Here is a 27,045-nt window from a genome sequence, read left to right as displayed (position 1 = left end):
TAAGGAGGGCACGTGTTGTGATGAGCACTGGGTGTTATATGCAACTAATGGATCATTGAAAACTACACCAAAAAAGTAATGGTGTAATGGTTTTACTTATTTGTGGAGCATAACAAATAGCATGGAGGACAAGGGGAGATGGAGAGGAGAAGGGAGTTGGGGGAAATTGGAAGGGGAGGTGAACCATGAGAGACCGTGGACTCTGAAAAACAGTCTGAGGGATTTAAAGGGGCAAGGGGTGAAAGGTTGGGGGTACCAGGTGGTGGGTATTAGAGAGGGCACAATTGCATGGAACACTGGGTGTGGTGCAAAAACAATGAACACCGTTATGCTGAAAAGAAATAAAAATTAAAAAAAAAAGTAATGGTGTACTATATGTTGGCTAATTGAGCATAATTAAAAAAAAAAACTTATCCATATCAACTGGTCAGTGTTCTAGGCTATATGGGATTTTGTTTTCCCTTAGCTGTATGAGAAGTCTGGTAGAATCTGGTTGCCTTCCTTTATACTCATGGTAAAGATCAGAATGTGCCTAATTATTAGCTCTGTGATCCACATGTTGGTTATGAATGAAGTTAAGAATTCATTCACATATTTACATTTAAAATTAAGTAACTGAGGGGACTCTTGTCTATTTACATGTAAAATTTGGGCATTTGTGAGGAAAAAAATCTTAGGTGTTTTGTAACACATCTGGGACATTTACAGATGAGACTACAGTAGCTGGGGAGTTCTCAGGAGCTACTTGTCCTCTGTGAAATATATGAAATGACAAAAGGGACAGATGAGGTCTCCTCTGACATTGTCCTTGATCTTCATTCTCCCTGAGGACGGCCATCTCTGGACAGCTCAGTGACAGGGGCTCATTAGCAGTGTGGGGCATCTGCTCCCCAGAGACATCGGCCAGGGAAACACATTTGGTTTTCGGTGCCAGCCCAGCCACAGCTGAGTGTCACAGCATCCTCTCCTGTGCTCATAAGGGACTCCCTGTCATACAGGCAGGTCATTGAGAGAGTTTGCAATTGCCTTAGTCTCCTACCTCCTAGAGGCAAAGTGCAGATCTCTGTTCACCTAAAGATACATGAAGTTATCATGAGAAAACATCCTTCTGCTTAGGAAGAGTTTATGGATAAGCCAAGCTTTATGGATAAGCCAGTCAACTGGATAAGCCAGTTGACTATGGTGTAGTCAACCTTTGTGTTTATTCTGTACAAGTGATCCTGCATGTCCAAGTGCCAATGCGTAGTACTGTATTTAGGCAGTAATTTGGAAAGGAGGTCAGGAAATAGCTTTGAACTTATGGAGAGGGTGAACAGAGGTGAGTGAAATGGAACTTGGTTTATGTGTTGCTTTAGGAATTGGAAGTTAGTTTCTTTTCAGTTGCAATTGTAAAAGCTGTATTGGTTTGCATATATGCTCCACTGTCTAAAGAAACAGACTGTGGAGTTTCCCCAAATATAAGAACTAAATTTAATTGGTCATTATAGACTCCACTGAGTCATTCCCAGATATTTCATTCTACTGTAGTACATTCATTACACCTGCGTATGTGCATGTGGAAAGTACTTTAAATATGCATATTTAGCATTAATAAAATATGGCCTTCAGTAGCAGAATAAAACAATATGCATATGTGTAAAAGTATTAGACTCTATGCTTCTGTGCTTTCCCATTGGTCCTCATTGTCTGTGAAATTAGATAATGTTTGTTTTCTATGCTTAATACTCATTCTCACTATCATTTCTAAACCTTCATTTTCTCCTTTATGCGTTCCCAAACTATCTAAAATATTATGGAATTTTAAATATGCTATGATATAAATCCAACAGGGAGTTCCATTTTGTGGATATTGTGTCAGTGCCTCTCTCCTTGGACACCGGGTTCCATCCTTCTATCCTTGCACAGGATCGTGAATGGACTCTGTGTGAATGCTGTTGGGTCTCTGCTCCGATGCTCTTTACCTGGCTGCTGCTCTGATCCTAACCCTATCTGTTGGGAATATGGGCTGCCAGGTGTACAGTCATTCCCTTCTTCAGAGATTTGCCCTCAGCTGAAAGGGATCCACTTTGCAGGGGGTCTCAGGAACACACTTGGGGCAGCTCACAGCCAGGGATAGACTCATGGGAGAGACAAAAGGCTGCCAATGTCAAGGCAGGACTAAGTCTGATGCAATTCATGTTCCAGAGCTGTGCTGTCCAATACTGGAGTACGTAGCCACAGGAAGTCATTTAAATTTAAATTAATAAAAATTAAATAGAATACAAAATTATGTTTCTCAATGAGGCCATTTAAATGCTCAGGTAGTGACATGGGGATAGTGGCTATTGCATTAGACAGTGAGCGCTGAGTATTTCCACCAGCACAGATGCATACTGTACTGGAGACTTGTGTCCAGCTTCTTACGGGATCAGGCACATGCCATCTTCCACCTGAGACCACATCTTTGCTTAGCAGCATTCTCTGCTCTGTTTTGCTTCCCTCATCCCCTTTATCCTGAGAGCACTCCCTGAACAAACCACGTGCAGTGGAAATCCTACCTGATCCCCTTCTCCCATGGAACCTGGTGGAAAGCACCGTCCGGTTTGTGAGACCTGTCATTTCCAGTGTTGTGAAAGCTGTCTTCCCCCTCACTAGCTCATCCCGCATTGCCCTTGGGGGCCTGTTGTAGAATATGTGGGGTCAGCTCAGACCTAGGGGACAGAGTTTTATTAAAGTAATAGTCTGTCATTCCTGCCACTGCCAGCACTGTTTCAAGATTCATTCAGGAAGTGGATAGGGCAGGGTTTGTATGTCAATTATGTTGGTGACGACTGTTAAATATTTTAAATATCTTCCATACAGACATTATCTTGAGATCTTTGGTCTTTAAAATGTGTAGTTTACATACTGAGTATGTTGTTTTATGGAAACTTGTGTTATTCACTAAAATTAAGAGACTTACATGTCAGCATTGAATACTTACAGTAATGGCTCTATCAGCTCCTGTGTGCCGGTACTAAATATTTAAACTCTTTAATTTTTATCTGTTCTCTTAATTATTGTTGTAAAATTATATTTTTATGAGATGTCACTTCCCAATATATTCTTTTTTTAGGGTAATTATTACATAGAAATCCATATTTTTGTGGAAAATATTTATTTTTTATTTTACCTAACAACATTTTTTCTCTCTATATATATATAACCTGTGCTTTTTTCAAGTATTAATTTTGTATGCAAATTCTGTATCCAAAGTAATAAGTTATGTGTGATTTATGGGTGGGTTTGTAACTGGATTTTCTCTAATACATCATATCATAATAATTAGTAGGCACAGCATTCTTTGCTCCCATACGTAGGATGGATGTTTCCTTATTCTATTAAGAATTATTATTATTCCTTAATTATTCCTATTTTCTAGTCAGTGTAATTTCATGTTTTGTCTAAGAGGAATCAGTGTCTCTTGCTACATTCAGTTATTTGATGCTTACCTAATATAGATGTTCTTAGTCTAATTACAAAATTCTCAGAAGGAGATTAAATGAAAAATCTCATTAATCTTAGTCAAAACATATCCTTTCTCTTGGAAGATTGCGTGCACACAGCTTTCAGATGGGTGGGTGCCCGGGATGGGAGGATGAAGGGGACAAAGTGACCCAGGAGAACATGTTCTTGAAAATTGTTGGTAGAATAAAATGCACTGCCTGATATTTCCTATATCCATTATTATTAGAGAATAATAATTTTCATAGATATAATGAGAAAAAAAATGAAAGTAAGACGGTGGACTATGACATGAGTATTCTAGTTCCCTCCCAGCACACTCTCCAGCAAGGCGCTAGAAGCAATTGTAACATTCAGAGACAGTCACATTCCTTTTTGTCTTTTGGTGGGTGTCTGTTTTGCTTGAAATTCTATTTTTCAACTTAAAATCATATTCATTTTCATACTGGTGAGATAGGTAGTCATTCAGCATTCCTATATATAATTTTTTAAAAAATTGTTTTAATTTAAATTCAATTAATTAACATATTCTATATTATTGGTTTCAGACATAGAGGTCAGTGAGACATGAGTCTTATACAATACCCAGTGCTCATTACATCACGTGCCCTCCTTAATGTCCAGCAACCCCCAGTTTGTTTCCTATGATTAAGAGTCTCCTATGGTTTGTCTCCCCCTGTGGTTCATTTTGTTTTATTTTTTTCCTCTCTTCACCGATCCTCTATTTTGTTTCTTAAATTCCACATGAGTGAAATCATATGATTGTCTTTCTCTGGCTGACTTACTTCATTTAGCATAACACCCTCTAGTTCCATCCACATCATTGCAAATGGCAAGATTTCATTTTTTGATGACTGAATAATATTCCATTATATATGAATGGTATATATACGTGTGTGTGTGTGTGTGTGTATATATGTATATATATAAAATGGTATATATACGTGTATATATATAAAATGGTATATATACGTGTGTGTGTGTGTGTATATATATAAATAAATATATATATATACACACATATATACCTCTTTTTTATCCATGCATCTGTTGATGGACATCTGGCTCTTTCCGTAGTTTGGCTATTGTGGACATTGCTGCTATAAACACTTGGGTGCACATGCCCCTTCGGATCACTGCATCTTTTTCTTTGGGGTAAATAACCAGTAGTGCGATTGCTGGGTCCTAGGGTAGCTCTATTTTTAACTTCTTGAGGAACCTCCATACTGCTCTCCAAAATGGATGTACTAACTTTCATTCTCACCAACAGTGTTAGAGGGTTCCCCTTTTTCTGCATCTTCACCAACATTTATTATTTCCTGACTTGTTCATTTTAGCTGTTCTGACTTTTGTGAGGTGGTAATAATACATACATATATAATCTTATAAATCAGCAAATCATTTGCAGAAGTTTATTTTACCATGGTTTTATCTTTTCTAACCTTCCTCTTATTCCTAATTGATATGATAATATTAAAATATATTATATTCTAATGATACATGATGGCATTGGTTTTTCTCTTGATTGAGTTAGCGTTTATTTCTGCCTTCTTTCACTTTGGTGAGTGCTTCCTTTCTTAGGCACATTTATTTTTAATTTTTATTTTTTAAAAAGATCTTATTTATATTTTTGAGAGAGAGTGAAAGAGAGTACATGGGGAGGGGGGTGCAGAGGGAGAGGAAGAAGCGGACTCCCCACTGAGTAGGGAGCCCAACATGGGGCCTGATCCCAGGACCCTGACTGAGATCATGGCCTGAGTTGAAGGCAGACGCTGACCAAAATGAGCCACCCAGGTGCCCCTCTTAGACACATTTTAAAATGTCAGCAATTTATTTCAGTTAAGTGTTTTTGCATGTGTGTAGGAGGCTAAACCATGGTTTATTTTTTTGCTCTTACCTGATGTGAGACAGGACATATACCCTGTTATACACATTTAGACAGTCTCAAATACTAGACAGTCTCAAATACTTTTTTTTTAATTATTATTTGACAGAGAGAGATCACAAGTAGACAGAGAGGCAGGCAGAGAGAGAAATAGAGGGAAGCAGGCTTCCTGCTGAGCAGAGAGCCTGATGCGGGACTCGATCCCAGGATCCTGAGATCATGACGTGAGCAGAGGCAGCAGCTTAACCCACTGAGCCACCCAGGTGCCCTCAAATACTTTTATATATGAATTCTATTAAGAAATTTTTTGTGTATAGACTTTCTGATGTGGATATCACTGAATACATCTGTATAGAAAATCAAAGGAAGTATAAAATAGTGTGAAATACTACATTCTCTATTTGGATTTTATGGACACTTAGTTTATGCCAGTTTTGTACCAGTTTCTTTCACACATCAGCGGATCCAAAATCAAATCCAATTCTGATTTTTAAAGTCTTGGAAGAATTAAAAATGTAGTGTATTTGAATGCCATTGAATACCATTTGAATAGGATAGAGCTAGAATACTCATTTTTGGATGCCTTTTTGGTTGGTATAGAACTATGCATCAGTACTAAGCAGCTGGATGAAAATGGTCATCAGTCTCACCTTAGAGCTGACCATATGTTGGGTCCAGTGTCACTAACCTTTTAAGAGAGCTTCCAGAAAGGGGATTATTAGCCTAACATTGATGGATGTCAAAGATTTTGTATAATACCAAAATATCCCTTTATTTATGCCTTTCCTTATACTAATTTAAGGATTCCTTTATAGTACTTTGACCGGTCTTTGCTTTGAGAATGTACCCGTCTTTATCTCTACTCTATTACCTATGTAATAGTTATATCATAGGGAGTGATGTGAAGCATACACTTTGTTCATAGATCACACAATTGGATAACTCTTGAAAATGTTTATTCTGATTAGAATGTTGAGAGGGTATATCCCTAACTTTCAGGAATTTTAAATCAACTCTACTTGATAATGTGAGAAATAGATATCTGCAGAAGGAAGAGCAAAGTGTTGGCCACTATATTGGTAAAAACTACATCAATATAAATGAGTACACCATTTATTCAAATAATTGCTGATAAAATCCCATGACCCTGTCTTATAAGATGATAGATCCATACCCTAACCCCACCCCCCACCAACTGTTTAATTTTTTGAAGACTTCTTTAAAAATTGCTAAATGCTTCATCCTGACAGGAAACATGCGCTAACAGAGGATGGAACAGAAGAATGGCAGTTCTTTCACAGGGTTTATCCTGCTGGGGTTCTCTGACCGGCCTCAACTGGAGCTAGTCCTCTTTGTGGTTCTCCTGATCTTCTACCTGTTCACTCTGCTGGGAAACACCACCATCATTGCCTTGTCTCACCTCGACCTACATCTACATACTCCCATGTACTTTTTCCTCTCCAACCTAAGCTTCCTGGACCTGTGTTACACAACAAGCACTGTCCCACAGCTCCTGGTTCATCTCAGGAGAGCAGACAAGTCTATCTCCTTTGGTGGCTGTGTGACTCAACTTTTCATCTCTCTAGGGTTGGGGTCCACGGAATGCATTCTGTTAGGGGTCATGGCGTTTGACCGCTATGCAGCCATCTGCAAGCCCCTGCAGTACACCGTGATCATGCACCCCCGTCTCTGTGCCCTCATGGCTTCTGCGTCATGGTTCATTGGTTTTGCCAACTCTTCACTGGAGACAGTGCTCACATTCCTTTTACCACTTTGCGGGAGAAATAAAATAGACCACTTCCTTTGTGAGGTCCCCCCACTGCTCAAGCTTGCCTGTGTCGACACCACTGTGAATGAGTCTGTACTCTTCTTTGTAGGTGTGGTCATTCTCCTCATACCTGTGACATTAATCACAGTCTCCTATGGTCGGATTGTTAGGGCAGTCTTAAGAATAAAGTCATCTGCAGGGCAGAGGAAAGCGTTTGGCACATGTGGGTCCCACATCACAGTGGTCTCCCTGTTCTATGGCACGGCCATCTATGCTTACCTCCAGCCCAGCAACAACTACTCCCAGGATCAGGGCAAGTTTGTTTCTCTGTTCTACACCATCATCACCCCCATGGTCAACCCCATCATATATACACTGAGGAACAAGGATGTGACGGGGGCAATGAAGAAGGTGTTTTGCAGGGGCCATGACTCCAGATGACTGGGCAGGGAAGACCCTTTGATGGAGTACTTTGAATGCTAGAGCTTTTAAGATGATTTTCCCCTTTCCCTGTCATCCAAAATTTCTTCTGACAACTGTTCTGTGGGAATTTCCTTACCTGATGCTTTTATGTAAGTCAGTGATCAAAATCTAAGTCCATGGATTCATGCAGCCTCCAGAGATATGACCTAGTGTCGTAGAGCATCTGCATCATAGTATTATTTTTTAAAACTCTGCAGTTTTTTTAAGAGCCCTTCCCAATCATTTGGGAACACTATTCCATTTCTACTTGCAAGAAGACATTCAAACACATACTATATAGGCATAGGGAAGACAGGAACCAATACAACACTACAGGAAATATTAGCCTTTTAGCATTTTCTGGCAATTGTTGGGGGCCATTTCACTTACTCTCATATTTTGTGATCATGACTCCTATTGGGAGACCCATAGGCTGACTGTATCACAGTGTTTTCACAGAAGGAGGTGGGCAACTGTGAAACAAAATTTCAGCTCAAAGAAAACCCTTCTAACATCAATCCTGATAAATCCATTTGGATATCAGGACCTGGTGTGATGTCTCCAGTTTGACAGTGGTTTTATGTAGACTTTGTCACAAGAGGGGGAGGATATGATGCATATCTGCCAGTGACAATGGGAGCATCAGCTGGTAATACTCTGGAGAGTACTTATGTGTAATAAGAAGCATCCATGTAAGTAAACAAGTTGGTGATGTAGCTCGTGAGCCATCCTGTTCATTAAAAATGACTTTCTTTTTTAAAGTTTTTTTTAATAATTTTTAAATTTTTTAATAAACATATAATGTATTATTAGCCCCTAGGGGTACAGGTCTGTGATTTGCCAGGTTTATACACTTCACAGCACTCACCATAGCACAGATCTTCCCCAATGTCCATAACCCACCACCCTCTCCCTAACCCCCTACCCCTGGCAACCCTCAGTTTGTTTTGTGAGATTAAGAGTCTCTTATGGTTTATCTCCCTCACGATCCTATCGTGTTTCATTTATTCTTTTCCTACCCCTCAAGCCCCCCACGTTGAATCTCCACTTCCTCATATCAGGAAGATCATATGATAGTTATCTTTCTCCAACTGACTTATTTTGCTAAGCAGAATACCCTCTAGTTCCATCCACATTGTTGCAAATGGCAAGATTGCCTTTCTTTTGATGGCTGTATAGTATTCCTATATATATATGTGTGTATATATATACACACATATATATATACACACACATATGTATATATATATATATATGTATATGTATATATATACATACATACCACATCTTCTTTATCCATTCATCTGTTGATGAACATCTAGGTTCTTTCCATAGTTTGGCTATTGTGGACATTGCTGCTATAAACATTCGGTGCACATGCCCCTTCGGATCACTACGTTTGTATCTTTAGGGTAAATACCCAGTAGTGCGATTGCTGGGTCATAGGGTAGCTCTACTTTCAACTTTTTGAGGAACCTCCATGCTGTTTTCCAGAGTGGTTGCACCAGCTTGCATTCCCACCAGCAGTGTAGGAGGGTTCCCCTTTCTCCGCATCCTCGCCAGTATCTGTCCTTTCCTGACTTGTTAATTTTAGCCATTCTGACTGGTGTGAAGTGATATCTTATTGTGGTTTTGATTTGTATTTCCCTGATGCCGAGTGACATGGAGCACTTTTTCATGTGTCTGTTGGCCATTTAGCTGTCTTCTTTGCAGAAATGTCTGTTCATGTCCTCTGCCCATTTCTTGATTGGATTATTTGTTCTTTGGGTACTGAGTTTGATAAGTTCTTTATAGATTTTGGATAAAAATGACTTTTGAAGACATTATCATATCTGAACAGTACATGACTTAAGTTCTATTTTATATTCTAACCATTTTAGCTAGTAATGCAGCAAAAATTTCAAGGGGTAAAATCCACTTAGATACTGTCTTCATAACATTTTATAAATCCTTTGATGAGGCATCAACTAATCATGGCTTCAATATCTCACATCTGCCAAAGAACCCACATAATTTGAATGCAGCGACATATTTTTTTTTAAGATTTTATTTATTTATTTGAGAGAGAATGAGTGAGAGAGAACATGAGAGAAGAGAAGGTCAGAGGGAGAAGCAGACTCCCCAAGGAGCTGGGAGCCCAATGCGGGACTCGATCCTAGAAGTCCAGGATCATGACCTGAGCCAAAGGCAGCTGCTCAAACAACTGAGCCACCCAGGCACCCCCACAGCGACATATTTTAAAAAATGGGAAATGACCTTATTTCATAAGAGATCTCATTTCCTGTGCTTACCAGATTCACCAGGAGAAAATTTAAGGGAAAAAATAAGATGCATATTACTTATTAAATATCTTCATGTATCTAAGCTTCAAAATAGCCATCTCAGCATGAACTGTCATATAATTCTAAGTTAGGAGTAATGAATATAAACATCCAGAACAATTGAATCAGACATTCTAGCCCGTAGATCTTACCTCAAGCTGTTTGCACGTTAATGTGTTCTGGGATATGGATTTGGGTTTTTGCCTGTATATATTGTCATAAGCAGCCTATTTTCCCATGGAGGTTTGGAGCTTTGACAATGCCATCGTCATAGAAATGTTTCTGATTTTTTACACTGTAGCCCAGTACAGGTGGCTGTGTTTGTGTCTTGGGCAGGACACATACACATAACAACTCTACTATTCCCTATCCTGATAGCTAACGGGCATCCCCAGGGCCTTGAACCCCTGAGCTGGTCATGCTCATGCCAAGTGATCTTGCTGCATTTGGAGGCTGGAAATGACAGCCAGGGGAGATCATGTGCACAGTCAGTTTCGCTCTGTATCACTAAAAGCATCACAGTATTCTTACTTGAAATCAACACTTAGGATATATCTTGACACCATAGTGATGCTTCATGTATATCAGTAGGAAAACAGTTCTGTATACTGTTTATCCCCGACGGTGACAAATTTCCTGCTTTCTGTTTTGTTTCAACCACATCCTGACAGTTATATCCAAATGGTCACTGTAAAGTCCATCAAATGAACTCTCTTTGGTACAAATCCCCTCGACGTCTCATGAAAGCACACAGCCTATTGTTCTGGGTGAGCAATTACTTTTTTGCTCTTAAGGAGACACAGAACCCTGGGGGCAAACAGATTCATTTGCTTTAAGTGAATATTTGGGTTTTTTTTTCTGTGTGTGTGTGTGTGTGTGTGTGTGTGTGTGTGTATGTGTGTGTTGTTAGTCACCATACAGTACATCATTAGTTTTTGATGTCATGTTCCATGATTCATTGTTTGAGTATATCAACCATGCTCCATGCAATCCATACCCTCCTTAATACCCATCACCAGGCTCACCAACCCCCAACTCCCTCCCTTCTAAAACCCTCCTTTTGTTACCCAGAGTCCATAATCTGTCATGGTTCATCTCCCACTCCAATTCCCACCCCCCCACACTTTTCCTTTTCTTCTCCTAATGTCCCCCATGGTATTTCTTATGTTCCACAAGTAAGTGAAACCATATGATAATTAACTTTCTCTGCTTGACTTATTTCACTCAGCATAATCTCCTCCAGTCCCATCCATGCTGATGTAAAAGTTGGGTACTCATCCTTTCTGATAGCTGTGTAATATTCCATTGTATATATGGACCATATCTTATTTATCCATTCATCTGTTGAAGGGCATCTTGGCTCTTCCCACATTTTGGCGATTGTGGACATTGCTGCTATGAACATTGGGGTACATATGGCCCTTCTTTTCACTACATCTGTATCTTTGGGGTAAATACCCAGTGGTGCAATTGCTAGTCATAATGTAGCTCTATTTTTAATTTTTTGAGGAAACTACACACTGTTTTTCATAGTGGCTGTGCCAATTTGTGTTCCCACCAACAGTGTGAGACGGTTCCCCTTTCTCCACAACTTCTCCAACATTTGTTGTTTCTTGCCTTGTCAACTTTTGTCATTCTAACTGGTGTAAGGCGGTATCTCAATGTGGTTTTTATTTGAATTTCCATGATGGCTAATGGTGATGACTTTTTCATGTGTCTGTTAGGCATTTGTATGTCTTCTTTGGAGAAGTGTCTGCTCATGTCTTTTGCCCATTTCTTGACCTGATTATCTGTGTTTTGGTTGTTGAGTTTGAGGAGTTCTTTACAGATATTGGATATCAACCCTTTGTCTGTAGTGTCATTTGCAAATATTTGAATGGCATTTGGACACTTATGTTACATGGGAATAATTACAGATAATAAAGGTCTCTGGGATCCATGCTGAAATAAAAAGGAAACTACTTAAGAGTCCAAACACAAGTTCAGGATTGTTCCATAATGTTTTTCTAATGTTAGGAATCTGCTCCCCATGGTGTCCATGCCTTGTCTGTAACAGACTCCAAGGTTGTGTAAATCACCAATATTATTTGGGCCGTTTCCTTCTGTGTGTTCACCAACAATTGTGGCATGGCTCTGGACTTGTACCTAAGGCTTGGCTAAATTATTTTATTCATCTGTGTTTAGCCTCTGGAGGTCAGGACGATCATGATGCTCTAGAGCAAGTCATGGATTCTCCCAGCTCTTCTGCTTCCTGAGGAATACAAGGCACACACCATTGGCTTAGGTAGTGATGGCAGAGACCCAGAATGTCAGTCAGACTCACATGAAATGCAATTTTTAACAGCAGATGATTCATTACCAGTTAGCGAAGGATACCAAGTAGCAGGAGTGCGTGCAGGAGGCCCCAGAGCCATCAGTCACAGCCTGGCAGACCCCTTCACTGCAACGGAAAGCATTTTTCTTCTCAAAATGTGAGACAGAACTAGTGTGGTATGAGTCAGCACAGAGAAAGCTTGGGGGGATTCTCACATTATGTGTCCCTACCTTCATCACCCTGTCCTGGCTTTAGGACTGTCATTTGGTAGCATATCTGCAGTGTGTAGAGTGGAGGTTCTAAACAGACCCTCTGCATCATGCTGGAATCACTACTAGGTCAGAAATCACAGCACAGCCACCCCTGTCATCCCTGTCGCTCAGAGTCTGTGCATTTCAGTTACTGTTTGCCAGAGTTTTGCTCTGTCCAGGCTCAGTGAGGAGGGAGGAACAGGTTATAGGTCCCTTTGAGCTCTTTCCTTCGCAGGTGGCTTCTTTTCAGATGCTTGTCTTGTAATACAGGTGAGAAGTTCTTTCCTGGCTGTGGTATTGCAGCGTATTTCAGACCTGGTCTTGCAGACTCTGGTAACCACTGTGCATGGGATTGTGGTTTGCTGGGAAGGTGGGCTCTGTGTCAGTGCAGAAACGAGTGCTGCTCAGAGGGTCAGAGGATGGGGTCCCTGAGATGGTCTAGGGACTGGACACTTGCTTTGGGGAGGGAGACGTTTTCCAGTTGTTTTGGAATTAAATGAATATGAGGCAGAGTTAACAGGAGAAAACCCCTGAAGTTTTATTACCTGCACATGGAGGCCCAATAATGAAATTGAGACCCAAAGAAATGATTAAGGCAGGCAGTTTTTATACCTTTTGTACAGAGAGAAGAAATGTGTGAGGAATTGATGGGAAAACGAAAAGAGGTGTTTGGGAGCTTTAGTTATGAAGAATTCCTTTTTATTTTTTTCTTTTTATTTATCTATTTATTATGTTCAGTTAGCCAACATATAGTACATCATTAGTTTTTGATGTTGTGTTCAACAATTCATTAGATGTGTGTAACACCCACTGCTCAACACATCACAAGGACTTTGGGCTAATAAAAAATTAGAAAGGTTTATTTCTACAGTTTTCTCAACTTTAAGGTCTCACCTATGATGATAAGGATGTCTTTTGCTTCTTAGTCCTGGTCAGGTGTCTTTCATATGGGAGATTTATTTCCTGCTTTCAGGGCACAGAGTGCAGTATGATGTTCTTGCACTTGCTGTTTCTCAAGTAGCTTCCATTCAAAATAATCACTATGCCATTGAAGTCCATTTTGGGCTGGCCAGTCCCGGGCCCCTATATTTGCTTCATTTAAAAAGTTAATTTATTCTTTAACTTAAATTTTAGTTATTTAATATACAGTACAATATTGGCTTCTATAGAACTCATTGATCACTTACATACAACACCTGGTACTCATTACAACAGGTGCCCTCCTTAATGCCCATCACCTATTTAGCCCATCCCCTACCCACCTCCCTTCATCATCCCTCAACTTGTTCTCTATTGTTAAAAGTCACTTAGCATAATACATTCCAGCTCCATTAATGTTGCAAATGACAAGAATTCTTTCCTTTGATAGCTGAGGAACATCCCATTCCATATATATTCCACATCTTCTTTATCCATTCATCAGTCAATGGACATTTGGGCTTTCTCCATAGTTTGACTGTTGTTGATATTGCTGTTGATATTGTTGATAAACATCGGGGTGCATATAACCCTTCATGTCTGTATTTTTTTTTTTTTTTTTTTGTATCCTTCAAGTAAATGCCTAGTAGTGCAATTGCTGGATTGGAGCATAGTTCTATTTTTAACTTTTTGAGGAACCTCCATACTGTTCCCTGGAATGGCCGCACCAGTTTGCATTCCCACCAACGGTGCTAGAGGGTTTGCCTTTCTCCACATCCTCGCCAACACCTGTTGTTTCCTGAGTTGTTGATTTTAGCCATTCTGACAGGTGTGAGGTGGTATCTCTTTGTGGTTTTTATTTTTATTTTCCTGATGATAAGTGATGTTGAGCATCTTTTCATGCATGTAATCCATCTGCAATGTTCTTTGGAAATGTGTCTGTTCACGTCTTCTGCCCATTTCTTAATTAGATTATTTGTTTTTTGGGTGTTGAGTTTGGTGAGTTCTTTATAGATTTTGGATATTAACCCTTTATCAGAGATGTCATTTGCAAATATCTCCTCCCATTCCATAGGTTGCCTTTTGGTTTTGTTGATTGTTTTCTTTGCTGTGCAGAAGCTTTTTATCTTGCTGAAGTCCCAGTAGTTCATTTTTGCTTTTGTTGCCTCTCTTCTGGTGACATGTCTAATAAGAAGTTGCTGTGGTTGAGGTCGAAGAGGTTTCTGTCTGTGTTCTCCTCTAGGATTTTTATGGTTTCCTGTTTCACATTTAGGTTTTTCATCCATGTTGAATTTATTTTTGTGTATGGGGTAAAAAAGTTGTCCAGTTTCATTCTTCTCAATGTAGCTGTCCAATTTTCCCAGCACCATCTGTTGAAGAGACTTTTTTTTTATTGGGTATATTTTCCTGCTTTGTTGAAGATTAGTTGACCACAGAGTTGAAGATCCATTACTGGGTTCTCTATTCTATTCCATTGACATGTGTCTCTGTGAGCCAGTACCATACTGACTTAATACCTGCGGCTTTGTAATATACGTTGAAATCCAGAATTGTGATGCCTCCAGTTTTATTTTTCTTTTTCAGAATTGCTTTGGCTATTTTGGGTCTTATTTGATTCCATACAAATTTTTTTAAATTTATTTTTTATTTTCAGCATAACAGTATTCATTATTTTTGCACCACACACAGTGCTCCATGCAATCCGTGCCATCTATAATACCCACTACCTGGTACCCCGACCTCTCACCCCCCACCCCTTCAAAACCCTCAGATTGTTTTTCAGAGCCCATAGTCTCTCATGGTTCACCTCCCCTTCCAATTTCTCCAAACTCCCTTCTCCTCTCTATCTCCCCATGTCCTCCATGCTATTTGTTATGCTCCACAAATAAGTGAAACCATATGATAATTGACTCTCTCTGCTTGACTTATTTCACTCAGCAGAATCTCTTCCAGACCCATCCATGTTGCTACAAAAGTTGGGTATTCATCCTTTCTGATGGAGGCATAATACTCCATCGTGTATATGGACCACATCTTCCTTATCCATTCGTCCGTTGAAAGGCATCTTGGTTCTTTCCACAGTTTGGCGACCCTGGCCATTGCTGCTATAAACATTGGGGTACAGATGGCCCTTCTTTTCAGTACATCTGTATCTTTGGGGTAAATACCCATGAGTGCAATGGCAGGGTCATAGGGAAGTTCTATTTTTAATTTCTTGAGGAATCTCCACACTGTTCTCCAAAGAGGCTGTACCAACTTGCATTCCCACTAACAGTGGAGGAGGGTTCCCCTTTCTCCACATCCCCTCCAACACATGTTGTTTCCTGTCTTGCTAATTTTGGCCATTCTAACTGGTGTAAGGTGATATTTTAGACTGTTTTTTTCTAGCTCTGTGAAAAATGCTTGTGGTATATTGATAAGCATTGCATTAAATGTGTGAATTGCTTTGGGTAGTATAGACATTTTTACAACATTTGTTATTCTAATCCATGAGCATGGAATCCTTTTCCCTTTCTTTGTGTCCTTTTTAATTTGTATTATAAGAGTTCTATAGTTTTCAGCATACAGATTTTTACCTATTTCGTTAGGCTTATCCCTAGGTATCTTATTGTCTTAGTGCAATTGCAAGTGGGATCCATTCCTTGATTTCTTTTCCCTCTGTTTTGTTTTGGTGTAAAGAAATGCAACTGATTCCTATGCATTGATTTTATATCTTGCAACTTTGCTGAACTCATGCATGAGTTTTAGCCATATTGGTTGGGTCTTCCAGTTTTTCTCCATAAAGTATCATGTCATCTACAAATAGTGAAAGTTTGACTTCTTTCTAGCCAATTTGGATGCCATTTATTTCCTTTTGTTGTCTGATTGCTGAGGCTAAGGCTTCTAGTACAATGTTAAATAATAATGGTAAAAGTGGACATCCTTGTCTTGTTCTTGACTATAGGGGAAAGGCTCTCAGTTTTCTCCATTGAGAATGATATTTAAGTGGGTCTTTCATAAATGCCTTCATGATAATGAGTTATGTTCCATCTATCCCTATTGTGTTGAAGGATTTTATCAAGAAAGTATGACATATTTTGTCAAATGCTTTTTCTGCATCTATTAAGAGGATCATATGGTTCTTATCTTTTTTTTTTTTATTAATGTGATTGTGTTGATTGATTTGCAAAGTTGAATGACCCCTGCAGCCCAGGAATAACTCCCATCTCATTGTGGTGAATAATTCTTTTAATGTACTGTTGAATTCAATTCACTAGTATTTAATTGAGAATTCTGGCATCCATGTTCATCAGGCATATTGGTCTGTAATTCTTCTTTCTTGGTGGGATATTTGGTTTTAGAATCAAGGAAATGCTGGCCTTGTAGAATGAGTTTCAGAGTTTTCCTTCCATTTCTATTTTTTGCAACTGTTAAGGAGAAGAGGTATTAACCCTTCTTTAAATGCCTGGTAGAATTCACCAGGGAATCCATCCAGTCCTGGACTTCTGTTTGTTGGAAGATTTAAACACAAAACCAAAACTATTTCACTTATTTATTTATTTATTTATTTGAGAAAGAGTAAACACAAGCAGGGGAGGTGGGGCAAAGGAATAGGGACAAGGAGACTCCCCACAGAAAGGGGAGCCTGATGTGGGGCTGGATCCTGGGATCCTGAGATCATCACTTGGGCCAAAATCAGATGCTTAACCAACTGACCCACCCAGGTGTCACTGTTGGGAGGGTTTTTTTAAATATTACTGCTTCAATTTCTTTGTACTTATGGATCTATTCAAATTTTTCATTTCGTCCTGTTTCAGTTTTAGTAGTTTATATGTTTCTGGGAATTTGTCCTTTTTTTTCAGGTTGCTCAGTTTGTTGGAATAGAATTTTTCATAGTACTCTCATATAATTGTTTATATTTCTGTGGTGTTAGCTTTGATATCTCCTCTTTCATTCATGATTTTATCAACTTGGGTTCTTCCTATTTAATTTTAGTAAGTCTGTCTAGGGGTATATCAATTTTATTAATTTTTTCAAAAAATCCATCTCCTTGATTTGTAGATGTTCAACTACTCTTGCACACCAGGAGTAAATCCCACTTGATTGTGGTGAATAATCCTTTTAATGTACTGTTGGATCCTATTGGCTAGTATCTAGGTGAGAACTTTGGTATCTGTATTCATCCAGGATGTCGGTCTGTATTCTCCTTTTTACCAGGTGTTTGTCTGGTTTGGGAATCAAAGTAATGCTAGCCTTGATCCCAAATTAAGGCTGGCCTATTTAATTTTATTCTTTCAGAGAAACAGAGAAAATTAATTCTTTTGGTTCTTTGAAGGAAGTAATAAGATTGATAACCCCCTAGACAGACTTATCAAAAAGAAAAGAGAAAGGACCCAAATAGATAAAATCATGAAGGAAAGAGTAGAGATCATGACCAATGCCAAAGAAATACAAACAATTTTAAGAACACATGAGCAACAGTATGCCCCAAAAATACGTAGTTTGGAAGAAACGGATGCATTCCTAGAGATGTAAAAACTACCAAAACTGAACCATAAAGAAATAGAAAACTTGAATGAACCCATAACCAGCAAGGAAATTGAAGCAGTAATCAAAAATCTCCCAACAAACAAAATCCAGGACCAGATGCCTTCCCAGGAAAAGTCTACCAAACATTTAAAGAATAATTAATACTTAGTCTTCTGTTTCAAAAAATCAAAATAGAAGGAAAACTTCCATAAACCTAACCAAAGAGGCAGAGTCTCTGTACTCAGAAAACCATAGAACACTCATGGAAGAATTTGAGGAAGACACAAAGAAATAGAAAAACGTTTCAACCATAGAACACTCATGGAAGAATTTGAGGAAGACACAAAGAAATAGAAAAACATTTCATGCTCAGGTATTGGAAGAACAAATATTGAAAAAATAGCTATGCTACCTAGAGCACTCTACACATTCAATGCAATCCCTATCAAAATACTATTGATATTTTTCAAGGAGCTGGAACAAACAGTCCTAAAATTTGTATGGAACCAGAAAAGACCCTGAATCATCAGGGGAGTATTGAAAAAGAAAACCAAAACTGGTGGCATACAATTCTGGACTTCAAGTTCTATTACAAAGTTTTAGTCCTCAAGACAGTATGGTACCAGAACAAACACAGACACATAGCAATGGAACAGAATAGAGAGCACAGAAATGGACCCTCAACTTTACGGTCAGCTAATCTTCGACAAAGCAGAAAAGAATGTCCAATGGAAAAAAGACAGTCTCTTCAATGAATGGTGCTGGGAAAATGGGACAGCTATATACAGAAGAATGAAACGTGACCATTCTCTTAGACCATACACAAAGATAAGCTCAAAATGGATGAAAGACCTCAATGTGAGACAGGAATCCATTGAAATCCTAGAAGAGAACACAGGCAGAAACCTCTGTGACCTTCACCACAGCAACTTCTTGCTAGAAATGTCTCCAAAGAAGAGGGAAATAAAGGCAAAAATGAACTATCAAGACTTCATCAAGATAAAAAATAAACAACAATCTAAACGAGAAAATCATGCAGCCAAGAATACTATATCCAGCTAGGCTATCATTGAAAATAGAAGGAGAGATTAAAAGCTTCCAGGACAAACAAAAACTGAAAGAATTTGCAAACACCAAACCAGCTCTACAGGAAATATTGAAAGGGGTCCTCTAAGCAAAGAGAGAGCCTAAAAGTGGTAGATCAGAAAGGAACAGAGACCATATACAGTAACAGTCACCTTACAGGCAATACAATGGCACTAAATTCATATCTCTCAATAGTTACCCTGAATGTTAATGGGCTAAATGCCCCTGTCAAAAGACACAGGGTATCAGAATGGATAAAAAAACAAAACCCATCTATATGTTGCCTCCAAGAAACTCATTTTAAGCCCGAAGACACCTCCAGATTTAAAGTGAGGGGGTGGAAAAGAATTTACCATGCTAATGGACATCAGAAGAAAGCAGGAGTGGCAATCCTTATATCAGATCAATTAGATTTTAAGCCAAAGACTATAATAAGAGATGAGGAAGGACACTATATCATACTCAAAGGGTCTGTCCAACAAGAAGATCTAACAATTTTAAATATCTATGCCCCCAACGTGGGAGCAGCCAACTATATAAACCAATTAATAACAAAATCAAAGAAACACATAAACAATAATACAATAATAGTAGGGGACTTTAACACTCCCCTCACTGAAATGGACAGATCATCCAAGCAAAAGATCAGCAAGGAAATAAAGGCCTTAAACGACATGCTGAACCAGATGGACATCACAGATATATTCAGAACATTTCATCCCAAAGCAACAGAATACACATTCTTCTCTAGTGCACATGGAACATTCTCCAGAATAGATCACATCCTCGGTCTTAAATCAGGACTCAACTGGTATCAAAAGATTGGGATCATTTCCTGCATATTTTCAGACCACAATGCTCTAAAGCTAGAACTCAACCACAAAAGGAAGTTTGAAAACAACCCAAATACATGGAGACTAAACAGCATCCTTCTAAAGAATGAATGGGTCAACCGGGAAATTAAAGAAGAATTGAAAAAAATCATGGAAACAAATGATAATGAAAATACAACGGTTCAAAATCTGTGGGACACAACAAAGGCAGTCCTGAGAGGAAAATATATAGCGGTTCAAGCCTTTCTCAAGAAACAAGAAAGGTCTCAGGTACACAACCTAACCCTACACCTAAAGGAGCTGGAGAAAGAACAAGAAAGAAACCCTAAGCCCAGCAGGAGAAGAGAAATTATAAAGATTAGAGCAGAAATCAATGAAATAGAAACCAAAAAAAAAAACAATAGAACAAATCAACAAAACTAGGAGCTGGTTCTTTGAAAGATTAATAAAATTGATAAACACCTGGCCCGACTTATCAAAAAGAAAAGAGAAAGGACCCAAATAAATAAAATCATGAATGAAAGAGGAGAGATCACAACTAACACCAAAGAAATACAAACTATTATAAGAACATACTATGACCAACTCTACGCCAACAAATTTGACAATCTGGAAGAAATGGATGCATTCCTAGAGACATATAAACTACCACAACTGAACCAGGAAGAAATAGAAAGCCTGAACAGACCCATAACCAGTAAGGAGATTGAAACAGTCATTAAAAATCTCCAAACAAACAAAAGCCCAGGGCCAGACGGCTTCCCGGGGGAATTCTACCAAACATTTAAAGAAGAACTAATTCCTATTCTCCTGAAACTGTTCCAAAAAATAGAAATGGAAGGAAAACTTCCAAACTCATTTTATGAGGCCAGCATCACCTTGATCCCAAAACCAGACAAAGATCCCATCAAAAAAGAGAGCTATAGACCAATATCCTTGATGAACACAGATGCAAAAATACTCAACAAAATACTAGCCAATAGGATTCACCAGTACATTAAAAGGATTATTCACCACGACCAAGTGGGATTTATTCCAGGGCTGCAAGGTTGGTTCAACATCCGCAAATCAGTCAATGTGATACAACACATCAATAAAAGAAAGAACAAGAACCATATGATACTCTCAATAGCTGCTGAAAAAGCATTTGACAAAGTACAGCCTCCCTTCCTGATCAAAACTCTTCAAAGTGTAGGGATAGAGGGCACATACCTCAATATCATTAAAGCCATCTATGAAAAACCCACCGCAAATATCATTCTCAATGGAGAAAAATGAAAGCTTTTCCGCTAAGGTCAGGAACACGGCAGGGATGTCCATTATCACCACTGCTATTCAACATAGTACTAGAGGTCCTAGCCTCAGCAATCAGACAACAAAAGGAAATTAAAGGCATCCAAATCGGCAAAGAAGAAGTCAAATTATCACTCTTCGCAGATGATATGATACTATATGTGGAAAACCCAAAAGACTCCACTCCAAAACTGCTAGAACTTGTACAGGAATTCAGTAAAGTGTCAGGATATAAAATCAATGCACAGAAATCAGTCGCATTTCTCTACACCAACAGCAAGACAAAAGAAAGAGAAATTAAGGAGTCAATCCCATTTACAATTGCATCCAAAACCATAAGATACCTAGGAATAAACCTAACCAAAGAGACACAGAATCGATACTCAGAAAACTATAAAGTACCTATGAAAGAAATTGAGGAAGACACAAAGAAATGGAAAAATGTTCCATGCTCCTGGATTGGAAGAATAAATATTGTGAAAATGTCTATGTTACCTAAAGCAATCTACACATTTAATGCAATTCCTATCAAAGTACCATCCATCTTTTTCAAAGAAATGGAACAAATAATTCTAAAATTTACATGGAACCAGAAAAGACCTCGAATAGCCAAAGGGATATTAAAAAAGAAAGCCAACATTGGTGGCATCACAATTCTGGACTTCAAGCTCTATTACAAAGCTGTCATCATCAAGACAGCATGGTACTGGCACAAAGACACATAGATCAATGGAACAGAATAGAGAGCCCAGAAATAGACCCTCAACTCTACAGTCAACTAATCTTCAACAAAGCAGGAAAGAATGTCCAATGGAAAAAAGACAGCCTCTTCAATAAATGGTGCTGGGAAAACTGGACAGCCACATGCAGAAAAATGAAATTGGACCATTTCCTTATACCACACACAGAAATAGACTCAAAATGGATGAAGGACCTCAATGTGCAAAAGGAATCCATCAAAATCCTTGAGGAGAACACAGGCAGCAACCTCTTCGACCTAGCCACAGCAACATCTTCCTAGGAACAACACCAAAGGCAAGGGAAGCAAGGGCAAAAATGAACTATTGGGATTTCATCAAGATCAAAAGCTTTTGCACAGCAAAGGAAACAGTTAACAAAATCAAAAGACAACTGACAGAATGGGAGAAGATATTTGCAAACGACATATCAGATAAAGGACTAGTGTCCAGAATCTATAAAGAACTTAGCAAACTCAACACCCAAAGAACAAATAATCCAGTCAAGAAATGGGCGGAGGACATGAACAGACATTTCTGCAAAGAAGATATCCAGATGGCCAACAGACACATGAAAAAGTGCTCCATGTCACTCGGCATCAGGGAAATACAAATCAAAACCACAATGAGATATCACCTCACACCAATCAGAATGGCTAAAATAAACAAGTCAGGAAATGACAGATGCTGGAGAGGATGCGGAGAAAGGGGAACCCTCCTACACTGTTGGTGAGAATGCAAGCTGGTGCAGCCACTCTGGAAAACAGCATGGAGGTTCCTCAAAATGTTGAAAATAGAACTGCCCTATGACCCAGCAATTGCACTATTGGGTATTTACCCTAAAGATACAAACGTAGTGATCCGAAGGGGCACGTGCACCTGAATGTTTATAGCAGCAATGTCCACAATAGCCAAACTATGGAAAGAACCTAGATGTCCATCAACAGATGAATGGATCAAGAAGATGTGGTATATATACACAATGGAATACTATGCAGCCATCAAAAGAAATGAAATCTTGCCATTTGCGACAACATGGATGGAACTAGAGCGTATCATGCTTAGCAAAATAAGTCAAGCAGAGAAAGATAACTATCATATGATCTCCCTGATATGAGGAAGTGGTGATGCAACATGGGGGCTTAAGTTGGTAGGAGAAGAATAAATGAAACAAGATGGGTTTGGGAGGGAGACAAACCATAAGTGATTCTTAATCTCACAAAACAAACTGAGGGTTTCTGGGGGGAGGGGGTTTGGGAGAAGGGGGTGGGATTATGGACATTGGGGAGGGTATGTGCTTTGGTGAGTGCTGTGAAGTGTGTAAACCTGGTGATTCACAGACCTGTACCCCTGGGGATAAAAATATATGTTTTTAAAAAATAAAAAATTTTAAAAAAATTTATAAATAATTGCAAAAAAATAAACAACAACAACAACAAAACAACCTTTTGCACAGGAAAGGAATCAGTCAGCAAAATGAAAAGACAACTGACAGAATGGGAGATGTTTGCAAATGTCTTATCACATAAAAGGCTAGATAGCATCCAAAATCTATAAAGAACTTATCAAAATCAACACCCAAAAAACCAAATAATCTAATCAAGAAAGGGGCAGAAGACATGAACAAATATTTCTCTAAAGAAGATATACAAATGTCCAACAGACACATGAAAACAAAATGCTCCACATCCCTTTGCATCAGGGAAATGCAAATCAAAACTGTAATGAGATACCACTTCACACTCGTCAGAATGGCTAAAATTAACAAGTCTGGAAATGACAGATGCTGGTGAGGAAAGGGGAACCCTCTTCCACTGTTGGTGGGAATGCAAGCAGGTGTAGCCACTCTGGAAAGCAGTATGGAAGTTCCTCAAAATTTGAAAAGAGAGCTATCATATGACCTAGCAATTATACTCATAGGTATTTACCCAAAAGGTACAAATGTAGTGACCCAAAGGGACACATGTACCCCAATGTTCATAGCAACAATGTCCACAATTGCCAAGCTATGGAAAGAACCCAGATGTCCATCGACAGTTGAATGGATAAGAAGAGGTGGCATACACACACGCACACACACACACAGTGGAATACTATTCAGGATCTAAATACTATTCAGCTTTCTTGCCACTTGCAATGATGTGAATGGAACTAAGAGGATGTTAGGCTAAGCAAACTAAGTCAATCAGAGAAAGGCAATTATCATATGATCTCACTGATATGTGGAATTTAAGAAACAAAACAGGATCATTGGGGAAGTGAGGAAAAATAAAATAAGACAAAATCAGAGAGGGAAACAAAGCATAGGACTCTTAATCATACAAAACAAACTGAGGGTTGCTGGAGGGAAGGGGTTAGAGGGTAACTGGGTGATGGACATTAAGAAGGAGAAGTGATGTAACAAGCACTAGGTGTTATATAAGACTAATGAATCACTGAGCTCTACCTCTGCAACTAATAATACATTATATGTATTGAATTTAAATTTTAAAAAATTTAAAAAAGAACTAGCTCTTAGGGTCATTGATTTGTTCTACTGTTTTCTTTTTGTTTCTACATCTTTTATTTCTGCTCTAATCTTTATTATTTACCTTCCCCTGCTGGATTTAGGTTTTACTTGCTGTTCTTTTTTTAGCTCCTTTTGGTGTGAGGTTAGGTTATGTATTTGAGACTTTTCATGTTTCTTGAGGACAGCCTGTATTGCTATAAACTTCCCTCTTGGGACTGCCTTTGAGGCATACCACAGGTTTTGAACCATCCTGTTTTCATTTTCATTTGCTTCCATGCATTTTTAAATTTCTTCTTTAACTTCCTGGTTGATGCATTCATTTTGTAGTGGAATTCGTTAACCTCCATATATTTGTGGTCTTTCCAAATTTTCTTCATGTTGTTGACTTCAAGTTTCATAATGTTGTAGTCTAAAAATATGCATGGTATGATCCCAGTCTTTTTGTACTTGTTGAGGGCTGATTTGTGACCCAGTATATTATCTGTTCTGAAGAATGGAAATGTTCCATGTGAACTCAAAAATAATATGTATTCTGCTGCTTTAGGATGAAATATTCTGGTCCAATGTGTCATTCAAAGCCCTTGTTTCCTTGTTGATCTTCTGCTTAGACCATCTGTCCATTGTTTTAAGTGGTGTGTTAAAGTCCCCTACTATTATTGTATTATCATTGAGCTTCAATATGTTTATTATTAATTGGTTTATATACTTCGGTGATCCCAAGTCAGGAACATTTATAATTGTTAGATCTTCCTGATGAATAGACACCTTAATTATGATATAATATCCTCCTTTATCTCTTATTACAGTCTTTGTTTTAAAATCTGGTTTGTCTAAGTATCATTACTCCAGCTTTCTTTTGATGTTCTTTAGCATGATAGATGGTTCTCTGTCCCCTCACTTTCAATCCACAGGTGGCTTTAGGTTTAAGATGAATGTCTTGTAGGCTGCATATACATGGATCTTGCTTTTTTATCCATTCTGATACCCTTTGTCTTTTGATTGGAGCATTTAGTCCATTAATGCATTCAGAGTAATTTTTGAAAGATATGAATTTGGTGTCACTGTGTTACCTGTAGAGTTGTTGTTTCTGGTGATGTTCTCTGGCCCTTTCTAGTCTTTGTTGTTTTGGGTCTTTTGTTTGTTTGTTTGTTTCTCCACTCAAAGAGTCCCCCTTAAAATTTTTTGCAGGGCTGGTTTAGTGGTCACCAACTCCCTTAGTTTTTGTTTGTCTGAGAAACTCTTTCTCTCTCCTCTATTCTGAATGACAACCTTGCTGGATAAAGAATTTGGGGCCATATTTTTTCTCCCATTTAGCACATTAATGATTTCCTTCCACTCATTTCTGGTCTACTATGTTTCTGTGGACAGATTTGCTGCAAACCTGATCTGTCTGTATTATCTTGTAGGTTGTGGACTCCCTCACCCCTTATTGCTTTCAGTATTCTTTCTTCATCTGTGTATAAAAATTCAATTTATTGATTTACATTATTGTGTGGATTTTTAGCCATTCTGAACTGAAAGAAATCTATGAAGTGTAAGTTCTTCTGATTCGGTGACTATTTCTGAGGATAGATTTAACCTCTTTTGAGAATGAAGTTGTTCAGTGTCTTTGTCTCAGTGAAACAACCTGGTCATTTCTAATGATTGGAGTATTCGGGATCCTAATGATCAATGGGATGCAGTGATCAGTTGTCAAAACCTTTCTCAGGACCTCCCCCCTCTCCCACCTGATTCTGTGAAAGCAGGTCACAAAGAGTGCTTTCCATATATTTTAAAGTCCCCATTTAAAGCATTTCAAAACTCTGAAGCAGGTTTAAAAGATTCTTTTTGGAGAACTTTATTAATTTGCCTATGCAAATGAGAACTGTGTTTTAATGCACTTAAATGGAGCTTGTTGGCTAACAATGTGTATATTTAGCATGAAATCAACCTCTCTCAGGTTTCACTGCCCTTCTTGGAAAAAACATTCTATACATCCCAAAAAATGTTTCTGCTCATATGCCACCATAACATATTACAGTTTGGCTGGCGCTTATATTGGAGTAACATATGTATTAATAATTATTACATACAGATATGAACATGCAAAAAGCACATTTTCTACATGCAATCTTTTGAAGGTCAATCTTTTAACCCTTTGTGAAGATTAATAGTAGAAGCAAATATGTTTCCTTTAGTTTTTCCTACTTAGAGAATACAGACTTGTAAATGATTTGTCTCCAGTGTTTTCTGAAATATGTACAAATATACACAACTGTATGTGGTTAAGAGTTTATTCCTAAAGGTGACATTGAAAAAAAAAAAAAAACTTATATGGAGGTGGTGGGAATATCTGCTACTGATAGAATCTTGCACTACTCAAGAGCTCCAGGGGACAAATGATACTGCTTTTGCTGTCATACAGATACACAGAAGTTGAAAAATAAAGGCATGCCATTCTTTCCATCTCTGGATTAAAAATTTGGATCACAAAGAGTGGGCTCAGTTTGTAGGTGGGATAATGCTAGAACACTCTTATTTTATAACTGTCAACTTGTCCAGTGTCATAAATCTTTGCCTCTATGTTGTCTTCTAGGAGTTTTACAATTTTAGGTCTCTATTTACATTTTAATACTTTTCTTTTCTTTTTTTTTTTTTTAAAGATTTTATTTATTTATTTGACAGATAGAGATCACA

The 27,045-nt window shown here is 38.4% G+C and overlaps 1 pseudogene across 1 annotated transcript; it reads left to right on the top strand.

Annotated features, from left to right (window-relative positions):
* The first annotated feature begins 1,004 nt into the window (after window positions 1–1,004).
* LOC309865350 (putative olfactory receptor 2B8 pseudogene) lies at window positions 1,005–8,410 on the top strand (annotated as a pseudogene). The gene is made up of 2 exons: window positions 1,005–1,318; window positions 6,619–8,410. The product of its transcript is annotated as a putative olfactory receptor 2B8 pseudogene (transcript).
* The last annotated feature ends 18,635 nt before the right edge of the window (window positions 8,411–27,045 follow it).

The sequence above is a fragment of the Mustela nivalis genome (genome assembly GCF_964662115.1).
Source record: "Mustela nivalis genome assembly, chromosome: 5".
Taxonomy (NCBI): Eukaryota; Metazoa; Chordata; class Mammalia; order Carnivora; family Mustelidae; genus Mustela; species Mustela nivalis.
Note: the sequence above shows the minus strand (reverse complement) of the source record. Positions and strands in the feature narration are given on the sequence as shown.